General features: G+C 43.1%; 19 non-coding genes across 19 annotated transcripts; 14 read left to right on the top strand and 5 right to left on the bottom strand.

Annotated features, from left to right (window-relative positions):
• Positions 1 to 1,878: 1,878 nt before the first annotated feature.
• Positions 1,879 to 1,951, bottom strand: TRNAK-UUU (transfer RNA lysine (anticodon UUU)). Its single transcript has one exon. It is a non-coding gene; the product is annotated as a tRNA-Lys (tRNA).
• A 308-nt stretch (positions 1,952 to 2,259) lies between these two features.
• Positions 2,260 to 2,330, top strand: TRNAG-GCC (transfer RNA glycine (anticodon GCC)). Its single transcript has one exon. It is a non-coding gene; the product is annotated as a tRNA-Gly (tRNA).
• Positions 2,331 to 2,470: 140 nt separating this feature from the next.
• TRNAM-CAU (transfer RNA methionine (anticodon CAU)) lies at positions 2,471 to 2,543 on the top strand. Its single transcript has one exon. It is a non-coding gene; the product is annotated as a tRNA-Met (tRNA).
• Positions 2,544 to 2,643: 100 nt separating this feature from the next.
• On the top strand, positions 2,644 to 2,717 carry TRNAI-AAU (transfer RNA isoleucine (anticodon AAU)). Its single transcript has one exon. It is a non-coding gene; the product is annotated as a tRNA-Ile (tRNA).
• Positions 2,718 to 4,873: 2,156 nt separating this feature from the next.
• Positions 4,874 to 4,946, bottom strand: TRNAK-UUU (transfer RNA lysine (anticodon UUU)). The gene has a single exon. It is a non-coding gene; the product is annotated as a tRNA-Lys (tRNA).
• Positions 4,947 to 5,254: 308 nt separating this feature from the next.
• TRNAG-GCC (transfer RNA glycine (anticodon GCC)) lies at positions 5,255 to 5,325 on the top strand. Its single transcript has one exon. It is a non-coding gene; the product is annotated as a tRNA-Gly (tRNA).
• Positions 5,326 to 5,465: 140 nt separating this feature from the next.
• Positions 5,466 to 5,538, top strand: TRNAM-CAU (transfer RNA methionine (anticodon CAU)). Its single transcript has one exon. It is a non-coding gene; the product is annotated as a tRNA-Met (tRNA).
• A 100-nt stretch (positions 5,539 to 5,638) lies between these two features.
• On the top strand, positions 5,639 to 5,712 carry TRNAI-AAU (transfer RNA isoleucine (anticodon AAU)). Its single transcript has one exon. It is a non-coding gene; the product is annotated as a tRNA-Ile (tRNA).
• A 2,156-nt stretch (positions 5,713 to 7,868) lies between these two features.
• Positions 7,869 to 7,941, bottom strand: TRNAK-UUU (transfer RNA lysine (anticodon UUU)). The gene has a single exon. It is a non-coding gene; the product is annotated as a tRNA-Lys (tRNA).
• A 308-nt stretch (positions 7,942 to 8,249) lies between these two features.
• On the top strand, positions 8,250 to 8,320 carry TRNAG-GCC (transfer RNA glycine (anticodon GCC)). The gene has a single exon. It is a non-coding gene; the product is annotated as a tRNA-Gly (tRNA).
• Positions 8,321 to 8,460: 140 nt separating this feature from the next.
• On the top strand, positions 8,461 to 8,533 carry TRNAM-CAU (transfer RNA methionine (anticodon CAU)). The gene has a single exon. It is a non-coding gene; the product is annotated as a tRNA-Met (tRNA).
• A 100-nt stretch (positions 8,534 to 8,633) lies between these two features.
• TRNAI-AAU (transfer RNA isoleucine (anticodon AAU)) lies at positions 8,634 to 8,707 on the top strand. The gene has a single exon. It is a non-coding gene; the product is annotated as a tRNA-Ile (tRNA).
• A 1,822-nt stretch (positions 8,708 to 10,529) lies between these two features.
• Positions 10,530 to 10,602, bottom strand: TRNAK-UUU (transfer RNA lysine (anticodon UUU)). Its single transcript has one exon. It is a non-coding gene; the product is annotated as a tRNA-Lys (tRNA).
• A 308-nt stretch (positions 10,603 to 10,910) lies between these two features.
• Positions 10,911 to 10,981, top strand: TRNAG-GCC (transfer RNA glycine (anticodon GCC)). The gene has a single exon. It is a non-coding gene; the product is annotated as a tRNA-Gly (tRNA).
• Positions 10,982 to 11,121: 140 nt separating this feature from the next.
• On the top strand, positions 11,122 to 11,194 carry TRNAM-CAU (transfer RNA methionine (anticodon CAU)). The gene has a single exon. It is a non-coding gene; the product is annotated as a tRNA-Met (tRNA).
• A 100-nt stretch (positions 11,195 to 11,294) lies between these two features.
• On the top strand, positions 11,295 to 11,368 carry TRNAI-AAU (transfer RNA isoleucine (anticodon AAU)). The gene has a single exon. It is a non-coding gene; the product is annotated as a tRNA-Ile (tRNA).
• A 1,488-nt stretch (positions 11,369 to 12,856) lies between these two features.
• TRNAK-UUU (transfer RNA lysine (anticodon UUU)) lies at positions 12,857 to 12,929 on the bottom strand. Its single transcript has one exon. It is a non-coding gene; the product is annotated as a tRNA-Lys (tRNA).
• A 308-nt stretch (positions 12,930 to 13,237) lies between these two features.
• TRNAG-GCC (transfer RNA glycine (anticodon GCC)) lies at positions 13,238 to 13,308 on the top strand. Its single transcript has one exon. It is a non-coding gene; the product is annotated as a tRNA-Gly (tRNA).
• A 140-nt stretch (positions 13,309 to 13,448) lies between these two features.
• On the top strand, positions 13,449 to 13,521 carry TRNAM-CAU (transfer RNA methionine (anticodon CAU)). The gene has a single exon. It is a non-coding gene; the product is annotated as a tRNA-Met (tRNA).
• The last annotated feature ends 58 nt before the right edge of the window (positions 13,522 to 13,579 follow it).

The following is a 13,579-nucleotide window of genomic DNA, read 5'->3' as shown; positions in this document are numbered from 1 at the left end:
AAAGAAAAGGGGGTGACATTATAAATGATCTTGTTTCTTTACACATAGATACAGGAGACATTTTTTGGCAGGTAAGAACCATTCGGCATATCTAAAACATTTGCAGGGAAGCCGTCCCGCTTATCTACTATCTTTTGAGTCAAGTAAAGCTTTCCAATGTTCATTGTACAGCGATGAACTCATGGTTTTAGCATAATAAAGTGAGTAGCGCCCGAACAGGGACTTGAAACCTGTTCCTGTATTTCGTGAATACAGGAGGCATTAACGGTGGGTTCTCTTTAAACATTCAATGTCCTTCAAACTCTGGTGTGTGCACCATTGGTCTAAGGTCTAGAAAGAAAAGGGGGTGACATTATAAATGATCTTGTTTCTTTACACATAGATACAGGAGACATTTTTTGGCAGGTAAGAACCATTCGGCATATCTAAAACATTTGCAGGGAAGCCGTCCCGCTTATCTACTATCTTTTGAGTCAAGTAAAGCTTTCCAATGTTCATTGTACAGCGATGAACTCATGGTTTTAGCATAATAAAGTGAGTAGCGCCCGAACAGGGACTTGAAACCTGTTCCTGTATTTCGTGAATACAGGAGGCATTAACGGTGGGTTCTCTTTAAACATTCAATGTCCTTCAAACTCTGGTGTGTGCACCATTGGTCTAAGGTCTAGAAAGAAAAGGGGGTGACATTATAAATGATCTTGTTTCTTTACACATAGATACAGGAGACATTTTTTGGCAGGTAAGAACCATTCGGCATATCTAAAACATTTGCAGGGAAGCCGTCCCGCTTATCTACTATCTTTTGAGTCAAGTAAAGCTTTCCAATGTTCATTGTACAGCGATGAACTCATGGTTTTAGCATAATAAAGTGAGTAGCGCCCGAACAGGGACTTGAAACCTGTTCCTGTATTTCGTGAATACAGGAGGCATTAACGGTGGGTTCTCTTTAAACATTCAATGTCCTTCAAACTCTGGTGTGTGCACCATTGGTCTAAGGTCTAGAAAGAAAAGGGGGTGACATTATAAATGATCTTGTTTCTTTACACATAGATACAGGAGACATTTTTTGGCAGGTAAGAACCATTCGGCATATCTAAAACATTTGCAGGGAAGCCGTCCCGCTTATCTACTATCTTTTGAGTCAAGTAAAGCTTTCCAATGTTCATTGTACAGCGATGAACTCATGGTTTTAGCATAATAAAGTGAGTAGCGCCCGAACAGGGACTTGAAACCTGTTCCTGTATTTCGTGAATACAGGAGGCATTAACGGTGGGTTCTCTTTAAACATTCAATGTCCTTCAAACTCTGGTGTGTGCACCATTGGTCTAAGGTCTAGAAAGAAAAGGGGGTGACATTATAAATGATCTTGTTTCTTTACACATAGATACAGGAGACATTTTTTGGCAGGTAAGAACCATTCGGCATATCTAAAACATTTGCAGGGAAGCCGTCCCGCTTATCTACTATCTTTTGAGTCAAGTAAAGCTTTCCAATGTTCATTGTACAGCGATGAACTCATGGTTTTAGCATAATAAAGTGAGTAGCGCCCGAACAGGGACTTGAAACCTGTTCCTGTATTTCGTGAATACAGGAGGCATTAACGGTGGGTTCTCTTTAAACATTCAATGTCCTTCAAACTCTGGTGTGTGCACCATTGGTCTAAGGTCTAGAAAGAAAAGGGGGTGACATTATAAATGATCTTGTTTCTTTACACATAGATACAGGAGACATTTTTTGGCAGGTAAGAACCATTCGGCATATCTAAAACATTTGCAGGGAAGCCGTCCCGCTTATCTACTATCTTTTGAGTCAAGTAAAGCTTTCCAATGTTCATTGTACAGCGATGAACTCATGGTTTCAGCATAACAAAGCGAGCAGCGCCCGAACAGGGACTTGAACCCTGGACCCTCAGATTAAAAGTCTGATGCTCTACCGACTGAGCTACCCAGGCTCGCTGGGCATGGGCCTTGGGCCAGACCTGAAGCTGGCTATCAGTCACAGAGTTTGTCCACGTGCACTTACATTACATCTAGGACACCTTGAGTTTCTGGTTGACAACCATTTCCACAATGTCGGTCTCATAATCTGAAGGTCGAGAGTCAGGTCCTCACACAGGGCATGCTTCATTTACAGCTACACGTATAAGCAACTAACTGAGTGATCCCCCAACCACCGCTTCCATAACTTTCTGTTCAGGGGGAGAAATCTTCATTCCCACCACTCGAATCTCTATGGATTTTTAAGTCGGCCGTTGCAGATGCATTGGTGGTTCAGTGGTAGAATTTTCGCCTGCCACGCGGGAGGCCCGGGTTCGATTCCCGGCCAATGCAAACAACTTTTTTTAGAGCGTTGGTAAAACAGGTCCCTGGAAAAGCGAGATGCCTTTATAATTATGAAGGAAATTTGTCCTTGACTATGTTGCAACGCATTACGTATGAAGAGCTTCAACAAGCAGCACCCGGTCGCGTTTGCCTTGTTAGCGCAGTAGGTAGCGCGTCAGTCTCATAATCTGAAGGTCGTGAGTTCGATCCTCATACAGGGCATGCTTCTTTTACAGCTTGAGACTGTTGATAGGTGATGCTAAACGTTCATTTACTATAGAGTGTTTTCCACGGTCCTCTGTATCACCAAGCCAGCCGCCGCGGCCGGTTAGCTCAGTTGGTTAGAGCGTGGTGCTAATAACGCCAAGGTCGCGGGTTCGATCCCCGTACGGGCCATGCTGTTTTGCCTATGTTTCTGCAAATGAAATGACTTCCTTATTTGCATGATGCTTTGTATAGATACAACTATATCAGTTATTCAGGAAATGTCTGGACATCTATGCATTACCATACATCCACGGATTGCTGGCTTCTGTTTAGAGGCGGCGGTGTCTCGATTCTTCTGCACGTATGTTATTTGTTTTCGTGAATACAGGAGGCATTAACGGTGGATTCTCTTTAAACATTCAATGTCCTTCAAACTCTGGTGTGTGCACCATTGGTCTAAGGTCTAGAAAGAAAAGGGGGTGACATTATAAATGATCTTGTTTCTTTACACATAGATACAGGAGACATTTTTTGGCAGGTAAGAACCATTCGGCATATCTAAAACATTTGCAGGGAAGCCGTCCCGCTTATCTACTATCTTTTGAGTCAAGTAAAGCTTTCCAATGTTCATTGTACAGCGATGAACTCATGGTTTTAGCATAATAAAGTGAGTAGCGCCCGAACAGGGACTTGAAACCTGTTCCTGTATTTCGTGAATACAGGAGGCATTAACGGTGGGTTCTCTTTAAACATTCAATGTCCTTCAAACTCTGGTGTGTGCACCATTGGTCTAAGGTCTAGAAAGAAAAGGGGGTGACATTATAAATGATCTTGTTTCTTTACACATAGATACAGGAGACATTTTTTGGCAGGTAAGAACCATTCGGCATATCTAAAACATTTGCAGGGAAGCCGTCCCGCTTATCTACTATCTTTTGAGTCAAGTAAAGCTTTCCAATGTTCATTGTACAGCGATGAACTCATGGTTTTAGCATAATAAAGTGAGTAGCGCCCGAACAGGGACTTGAAACCTGTTCCTGTATTTCGTGAATACAGGAGGCATTAACGGTGGGTTCTCTTTAAACATTCAATGTCCTTCAAACTCTGGTGTGTGCACCATTGGTCTAAGGTCTAGAAAGAAAAGGGGGTGACATTATAAATGATCTTGTTTCTTTACACATAGATACAGGAGACATTTTTTGGCAGGTAAGAACCATTCGGCATATCTAAAACATTTGCAGGGAAGCCGTCCCGCTTATCTACTATCTTTTGAGTCAAGTAAAGCTTTCCAATGTTCATTGTACAGCGATGAACTCATGGTTTTAGCATAATAAAGTGAGTAGCGCCCGAACAGGGACTTGAAACCTGTTCCTGTATTTCGTGAATACAGGAGGCATTAACGGTGGGTTCTCTTTAAACATTCAATGTCCTTCAAACTCTGGTGTGTGCACCATTGGTCTAAGGTCTAGAAAGAAAAGGGGGTGACATTATAAATGATCTTGTTTCTTTACACATAGATACAGGAGACATTTTTTGGCAGGTAAGAACCATTCGGCATATCTAAAACATTTGCAGGGAAGCCGTCCCGCTTATCTACTATCTTTTGAGTCAAGTAAAGCTTTCCAATGTTCATTGTACAGCGATGAACTCATGGTTTTAGCATAATAAAGTGAGTAGCGCCCGAACAGGGACTTGAAACCTGTTCCTGTATTTCGTGAATACAGGAGGCATTAACGGTGGGTTCTCTTTAAACATTCAATGTCCTTCAAACTCTGGTGTGTGCACCATTGGTCTAAGGTCTAGAAAGAAAAGGGGGTGACATTATAAATGATCTTGTTTCTTTACACATAGATACAGGAGACATTTTTTGGCAGGTAAGAACCATTCGGCATATCTAAAACATTTGCAGGGAAGCCGTCCCGCTTATCTACTATCTTTTGAGTCAAGTAAAGCTTTCCAATGTTCATTGTACAGCGATGAACTCATGGTTTTAGCATAATAAAGTGAGTAGCGCCCGAACAGGGACTTGAAACCTGTTCCTGTATTTCGTGAATACAGGAGGCATTAACGGTGGGTTCTCTTTAAACATTCAATGTCCTTCAAACTCTGGTGTGTGCACCATTGGTCTAAGGTCTAGAAAGAAAAGGGGGTGACATTATAAATGATCTTGTTTCTTTACACATAGATACAGGAGACATTTTTTGGCAGGTAAGAACCATTCGGCATATCTAAAACATTTGCAGGGAAGCCGTCCCGCTTATCTACTATCTTTTGAGTCAAGTAAAGCTTTCCAATGTTCATTGTACAGCGATGAACTCATGGTTTCAGCATAACAAAGCGAGCAGCGCCCGAACAGGGACTTGAACCCTGGACCCTCAGATTAAAAGTCTGATGCTCTACCGACTGAGCTACCCAGGCTCGCTGGGCATGGGCCTTGGGCCAGACCTGAAGCTGGCTATCAGTCACAGAGTTTGTCCACGTGCACTTACATTACATCTAGGACACCTTGAGTTTCTGGTTGACAACCATTTCCACAATGTCGGTCTCATAATCTGAAGGTCGAGAGTCAGGTCCTCACACAGGGCATGCTTCATTTACAGCTACACGTATAAGCAACTAACTGAGTGATCCCCCAACCACCGCTTCCATAACTTTCTGTTCAGGGGGAGAAATCTTCATTCCCACCACTCGAATCTCTATGGATTTTTAAGTCGGCCGTTGCAGATGCATTGGTGGTTCAGTGGTAGAATTTTCGCCTGCCACGCGGGAGGCCCGGGTTCGATTCCCGGCCAATGCAAACAACTTTTTTTAGAGCGTTGGTAAAACAGGTCCCTGGAAAAGCGAGATGCCTTTATAATTATGAAGGAAATTTGTCCTTGACTATGTTGCAACGCATTACGTATGAAGAGCTTCAACAAGCAGCACCCGGTAGCGTTTGCCTTGTTAGCGCAGTAGGTAGCGCGTCAGTCTCATAATCTGAAGGTCGTGAGTTCGATCCTCATACAGGGCATGCTTCTTTTACAGCTTGAGACTGTTGATAGGTGATGCTAAACGTTCATTTACTATAGAGTGTTTTCCACGGTCCTCTGTATCACCAAGCCAGCCGCCGCGGCCGGTTAGCTCAGTTGGTTAGAGCGTGGTGCTAATAACGCCAAGGTCGCGGGTTCGATCCCCGTACGGGCCATGCTGTTTTGCCTATGTTTCTGCAAATGAAATGACTTCCTTATTTGCATGATGCTTTGTATAGATACAACTATATCAGTTATTCAGGAAATGTCTGGACATCTATGCATTACCATACATCCACGGATTGCTGGCTTCTGTTTAGAGGCGGCGGTGTCTCGATTCTTCTGCACGTATGTTATTTGTTTTCGTGAATACAGGAGGCATTAACGGTGGATTCTCTTTAAACATTCAATGTCCTTCAAACTCTGGTGTGTGCACCATTGGTCTAAGGTCTAGAAAGAAAAGGGGGTGACATTATAAATGATCTTGTTTCTTTACACATAGATACAGGAGACATTTTTTGGCAGGTAAGAACCATTCGGCATATCTAAAACATTTGCAGGGAAGCCGTCCCGCTTATCTACTATCTTTTGAGTCAAGTAAAGCTTTCCAATGTTCATTGTACAGCGATGAACTCATGGTTTTAGCATAATAAAGTGAGTAGCGCCCGAACAGGGACTTGAAACCTGTTCCTGTATTTCGTGAATACAGGAGGCATTAACGGTGGGTTCTCTTTAAACATTCAATGTCCTTCAAACTCTGGTGTGTGCACCATTGGTCTAAGGTCTAGAAAGAAAAGGGGGTGACATTATAAATGATCTTGTTTCTTTACACATAGATACAGGAGACATTTTTTGGCAGGTAAGAACCATTCGGCATATCTAAAACATTTGCAGGGAAGCCGTCCCGCTTATCTACTATCTTTTGAGTCAAGTAAAGCTTTCCAATGTTCATTGTACAGCGATGAACTCATGGTTTTAGCATAATAAAGTGAGTAGCGCCCGAACAGGGACTTGAAACCTGTTCCTGTATTTCGTGAATACAGGAGGCATTAACGGTGGGTTCTCTTTAAACATTCAATGTCCTTCAAACTCTGGTGTGTGCACCATTGGTCTAAGGTCTAGAAAGAAAAGGGGGTGACATTATAAATGATCTTGTTTCTTTACACATAGATACAGGAGACATTTTTTGGCAGGTAAGAACCATTCGGCATATCTAAAACATTTGCAGGGAAGCCGTCCCGCTTATCTACTATCTTTTGAGTCAAGTAAAGCTTTCCAATGTTCATTGTACAGCGATGAACTCATGGTTTTAGCATAATAAAGTGAGTAGCGCCCGAACAGGGACTTGAAACCTGTTCCTGTATTTCGTGAATACAGGAGGCATTAACGGTGGGTTCTCTTTAAACATTCAATGTCCTTCAAACTCTGGTGTGTGCACCATTGGTCTAAGGTCTAGAAAGAAAAGGGGGTGACATTATAAATGATCTTGTTTCTTTACACATAGATACAGGAGACATTTTTTGGCAGGTAAGAACCATTCGGCATATCTAAAACATTTGCAGGGAAGCCGTCCCGCTTATCTACTATCTTTTGAGTCAAGTAAAGCTTTCCAATGTTCATTGTACAGCGATGAACTCATGGTTTTAGCATAATAAAGTGAGTAGCGCCCGAACAGGGACTTGAAACCTGTTCCTGTATTTCGTGAATACAGGAGGCATTAACGGTGGGTTCTCTTTAAACATTCAATGTCCTTCAAACTCTGGTGTGTGCACCATTGGTCTAAGGTCTAGAAAGAAAAGGGGGTGACATTATAAATGATCTTGTTTCTTTACACATAGATACAGGAGACATTTTTTGGCAGGTAAGAACCATTCGGCATATCTAAAACATTTGCAGGGAAGCCGTCCCGCTTATCTACTATCTTTTGAGTCAAGTAAAGCTTTCCAATGTTCATTGTACAGCGATGAACTCATGGTTTTAGCATAATAAAGTGAGTAGCGCCCGAACAGGGACTTGAAACCTGTTCCTGTATTTCGTGAATACAGGAGGCATTAACGGTGGGTTCTCTTTAAACATTCAATGTCCTTCAAACTCTGGTGTGTGCACCATTGGTCTAAGGTCTAGAAAGAAAAGGGGGTGACATTATAAATGATCTTGTTTCTTTACACATAGATACAGGAGACATTTTTTGGCAGGTAAGAACCATTCGGCATATCTAAAACATTTGCAGGGAAGCCGTCCCGCTTATCTACTATCTTTTGAGTCAAGTAAAGCTTTCCAATGTTCATTGTACAGCGATGAACTCATGGTTTCAGCATAACAAAGCGAGCAGCGCCCGAACAGGGACTTGAACCCTGGACCCTCAGATTAAAAGTCTGATGCTCTACCGACTGAGCTACCCAGGCTCGCTGGGCATGGGCCTTGGGCCAGACCTGAAGCTGGCTATCAGTCACAGAGTTTGTCCACGTGCACTTACATTACATCTAGGACACCTTGAGTTTCTGGTTGACAACCATTTCCACAATGTCGGTCTCATAATCTGAAGGTCGAGAGTCAGGTCCTCACACAGGGCATGCTTCATTTACAGCTACACGTATAAGCAACTAACTGAGTGATCCCCCAACCACCGCTTCCATAACTTTCTGTTCAGGGGGAGAAATCTTCATTCCCACCACTCGAATCTCTATGGATTTTTAAGTCGGCCGTTGCAGATGCATTGGTGGTTCAGTGGTAGAATTTTCGCCTGCCACGCGGGAGGCCCGGGTTCGATTCCCGGCCAATGCAAACAACTTTTTTTAGAGCGTTGGTAAAACAGGTCCCTGGAAAAGCGAGATGCCTTTATAATTATGAAGGAAATTTGTCCTTGACTATGTTGCAACGCATTACGTATGAAGAGCTTCAACAAGCAGCACCCGGTAGCGTTTGCCTTGTTAGCGCAGTAGGTAGCGCGTCAGTCTCATAATCTGAAGGTCGTGAGTTCGATCCTCATACAGGGCATGCTTCTTTTACAGCTTGAGACTGTTGATAGGTGATGCTAAACGTTCATTTACTATAGAGTGTTTTCCACGGTCCTCTGTATCACCAAGCCAGCCGCCGCGGCCGGTTAGCTCAGTTGGTTAGAGCGTGGTGCTAATAACGCCAAGGTCGCGGGCTCGATCCCCGTACGGGCCATGCTGTTTTGCCTATGTTTCTGCAAATGAAATGACTTCCTTATTTGCATGATGCTTTGTATAGATACAACTATATCAGTTATTCAGGAAATGTCTGGACATCTATGCATTACCATACATCCACGGATTGCTGGCTTCTGTTTAGAGGCGGCGGTGTCTCGATTCTTCTGCACGTATGTTATTTGTTTTCGTGAATACAGGAGGCATTAACGGTGGATTCTCTTTAAACATTCAATGTCCTTCAAACTCTGGTGTGTGCACCATTGGTCTAAGGTCTAGAAAGAAAAGGGGGTGACATTATAAATGATCTTGTTTCTTTACACATAGATACAGGAGACATTTTTTGGCAGGTAAGAACCATTCGGCATATCTAAAACATTTGCAGGGAAGCCGTCCCGCTTATCTACTATCTTTTGAGTCAAGTAAAGCTTTCCAATGTTCATTGTACAGCGATGAACTCATGGTTTTAGCATAATAAAGTGAGTAGCGCCCGAACAGGGACTTGAAACCTGTTCCTGTATTTCGTGAATACAGGAGGCATTAACGGTGGGTTCTCTTTAAACATTCAATGTCCTTCAAACTCTGGTGTGTGCACCATTGGTCTAAGGTCTAGAAAGAAAAGGGGGTGACATTATAAATGATCTTGTTTCTTTACACATAGATACAGGAGACATTTTTTGGCAGGTAAGAACCATTCGGCATATCTAAAACATTTGCAGGGAAGCCGTCCCGCTTATCTACTATCTTTTGAGTCAAGTAAAGCTTTCCAATGTTCATTGTACAGCGATGAACTCATGGTTTTAGCATAATAAAGTGAGTAGCGCCCGAACAGGGACTTGAAACCTGTTCCTGTATTTCGTGAATACAGGAGGCATTAACGGTGGGTTCTCTTTAAACATTCAATGTCCTTCAAACTCTGGTGTGTGCACCATTGGTCTAAGGTCTAGAAAGAAAAGGGGGTGACATTATAAATGATCTTGTTTCTTTACACATAGATACAGGAGACATTTTTTGGCAGGTAAGAACCATTCGGCATATCTAAAACATTTGCAGGGAAGCCGTCCCGCTTATCTACTATCTTTTGAGTCAAGTAAAGCTTTCCAATGTTCATTGTACAGCGATGAACTCATGGTTTTAGCATAATAAAGTGAGTAGCGCCCGAACAGGGACTTGAAACCTGTTCCTGTATTTCGTGAATACAGGAGGCATTAACGGTGGGTTCTCTTTAAACATTCAATGTCCTTCAAACTCTGGTGTGTGCACCATTGGTCTAAGGTCTAGAAAGAAAAGGGGGTGACATTATAAATGATCTTGTTTCTTTACACATAGATACAGGAGACATTTTTTGGCAGGTAAGAACCATTCGGCATATCTAAAACATTTGCAGGGAAGCCGTCCCGCTTATCTACTATCTTTTGAGTCAAGTAAAGCTTTCCAATGTTCATTGTACAGCGATGAACTCATGGTTTTAGCATAATAAAGTGAGTAGCGCCCGAACAGGGACTTGAAACCTGTTCCTGTATTTCGTGAATACAGGAGGCATTAACGGTGGGTTCTCTTTAAACATTCAATGTCCTTCAAACTCTGGTGTGTGCACCATTGGTCTAAGGTCTAGAAAGAAAAGGGGGTGACATTATAAATGATCTTGTTTCTTTACACATAGATACAGGAGACATTTTTTGGCAGGTAAGAACCATTCGGCATATCTAAAACATTTGCAGGGAAGCCGTCCCGCTTATCTACTATCTTTTGAGTCAAGTAAAGCTTTCCAATGTTCATTGTACAGCGATGAACTCATGGTTTCAGCATAACAAAGCGAGCAGCGCCCGAACAGGGACTTGAACCCTGGACCCTCAGATTAAAAGTCTGATGCTCTACCGACTGAGCTACCCAGGCTCGCTGGGCATGGGCCTTGGGCCAGACCTGAAGCTGGCTATCAGTCACAGAGTTTGTCCACGTGCACTTACATTACATCTAGGACACCTTGAGTTTCTGGTTGACAACCATTTCCACAATGTCGGTCTCATAATCTGAAGGTCGAGAGTCAGGTCCTCACACAGGGCATGCTTCATTTACAGCTACACGTATAAGCAACTAACTGAGTGATCCCCCAACCACCGCTTCCATAACTTTCTGTTCAGGGGGAGAAATCTTCATTCCCACCACTCGAATCTCTATGGATTTTTAAGTCGTCCGTTGCAGATGCATTGGTGGTTCAGTGGTAGAATTTTCGCCTGCCACGCGGGAGGCCCGGGTTTGATTCCCGGCCAATGCAAACAACTTTTTTTAGAGCGTTGGTAAAACAGGTCCCTGGAAAAGCGAGATGCCTTTATAATTATGAAGGAAATTTGTCCTTGACTATGTTGCAACGCATTACGTATGAAGAGCTTCAACAAGCAGCACCCGGTAGCGTTTGCCTTGTTAGCGCAGTAGGTAGCGCGTCAGTCTCATAATCTGAAGGTCGTGAGTTCGATCCTCATACAGGGCATGCTTCTTTTACAGCTTGAGACTGTTGATAGGTGATGCTAAACGTTCATTTACTATAGAGTGTTTTCCACGGTCCTCTGTATCACCAAGCCAGCCGCCGCGGCCGGTTAGCTCAGTTGGTTAGAGCGTGGTGCTAATAACGCCAAGGTCGCGGGTTCGATCCCCGTACGGGCCATGCTGTTTTGCCTATGTTTCTGCAAATGAAATGACTTCCTTATTTGCATGATGCTTTGTATAGATACAACTATATCAGTTATTCAGGAAATGTCTGGACATCTATGCATTACCATACATCCACGGATTGCTGGCTTCTGTTTAGAGGCGGCGGTGTCTCGATTCTTCTGCACGTATGTTATTTGTTTTCGTGAATACAGGAGGCATTAACGGTGGATTCTCTTTAAACATTCAATGTCCTTCAAACTCTGGTGTGTGCACCATTGGTCTAAGGTCTAGAAAGAAAAGGGGGTGACATTATAAATGATCTTGTTTCTTTACACATAGATACAGGAGACATTTTTTGGCAGGTAAGAACCATTCGGCATATCTAAAACATTTGCAGGGAAGCCGTCCCGCTTATCTACTATCTTTTGAGTCAAGTAAAGCTTTCCAATGTTCATTGTACAGCGATGAACTCATGGTTTTAGCATAATAAAGTGAGTAGCGCCCGAACAGGGACTTGAAACCTGTTCCTGTATTTCGTGAATACAGGAGGCATTAACGGTGGGTTCTCTTTAAACATTCAATGTCCTTCAAACTCTGGTGTGTGCACCATTGGTCTAAGGTCTAGAAAGAAAAGGGGGTGACATTATAAATGATCTTGTTTCTTTACACATAGATACAGGAGACATTTTTTGGCAGGTAAGAACCATTCGGCATATCTAAAACATTTGCAGGGAAGCCGTCCCGCTTATCTACTATCTTTTGAGTCAAGTAAAGCTTTCCAATGTTCATTGTACAGCGATGAACTCATGGTTTTAGCATAATAAAGTGAGTAGCGCCCGAACAGGGACTTGAAACCTGTTCCTGTATTTCGTGAATACAGGAGGCATTAACGGTGGGTTCTCTTTAAACATTCAATGTCCTTCAAACTCTGGTGTGTGCACCATTGGTCTAAGGTCTAGAAAGAAAAGGGGGTGACATTATAAATGATCTTGTTTCTTTACACATAGATACAGGAGACATTTTTTGGCAGGTAAGAACCATTCGGCATATCTAAAACATTTGCAGGGAAGCCGTCCCGCTTATCTACTATCTTTTGAGTCAAGTAAAGCTTTCCAATGTTCATTGTACAGCGATGAACTCATGGTTTTAGCATAATAAAGTGAGTAGCGCCCGAACAGGGACTTGAAACCTGTTCCTGTATTTCGTGAATACAGGAGGCATTAACGGTGGGTTCTCTTTAAACATTCAATGTCCTTCAAACTCTGGTGTGTGCACCATTGGTCTAAGGTCTAGAAAGAAAAGGGGGTGACATTATAAATGATCTTGTTTCTTTACACATAGATACAGGAGACATTTTTTGGCAGGTAAGAACCATTCGGCATATCTAAAACATTTGCAGGGAAGCCGTCCCGCTTATCTACTATCTTTTGAGTCAAGTAAAGCTTTCCAATGTTCATTGTACAGCGATGAACTCATGGTTTCAGCATAACAAAGCGAGCAGCGCCCGAACAGGGACTTGAACCCTGGACCCTCAGATTAAAAGTCTGATGCTCTACCGACTGAGCTACCCAGGCTCGCTGGGCATGGGCCTTGGGCCAGACCTGAAGCTGGCTATCAGTCACAGAGTTTGTCCACGTGCACTTACATTACATCTAGGACACCTTGAGTTTCTGGTTGACAACCATTTCCACAATGTCGGTCTCATAATCTGAAGGTCGAGAGTCAGGTCCTCACACAGGGCATGCTTCATTTACAGCTACACGTATAAGCAACTAACTGAGTGATCCCCCAACCACCGCTTCCATAACTTTCTGTTCAGGGGGAGAAATCTTCATTCCCACCACTCGAATCTCTATGGATTTTTAAGTCGGCCGTTGCAGATGCATTGGTGGTTCAGTGGTAGAATTTTCGCCTGCCACGCGGGAGGCCCGGGTTCGATTCCCGGCCAATGCAAACAACTTTTTTTAGAGCGTTGGTAAAACAGGTCCCTGGAAAAGCGAGATGCCTTTATAATTATGAAGGAAATTTGTCCTTGACTATGTTGCAACGCATTACGTATGAAGAGCTTCAACAAGCAGCACCCGGTAGCGTTTGCCTTGTTAGCGCAGTAGGTGGCGCGTCAGTCTCATAATCTGAAGGTCGTGAGTTCGATCCTCATACAGGGCATGCTTCTTTTACAGCTTGAGACTGTTGATAGGTGATGCTAAACGTTCATTTACTATAG

Source organism: Sceloporus occidentalis, unplaced genomic scaffold (assembly GCF_023333645.1).
Source record: "Sceloporus occidentalis isolate IW3139 unplaced genomic scaffold, rSceOcc1.0.p SCAF_440, whole genome shotgun sequence".
Taxonomy (NCBI): Eukaryota; Metazoa; Chordata; class Lepidosauria; order Squamata; family Phrynosomatidae; genus Sceloporus; species Sceloporus occidentalis.
This window is presented reverse-complemented; position numbering and strand designations above follow the sequence as displayed.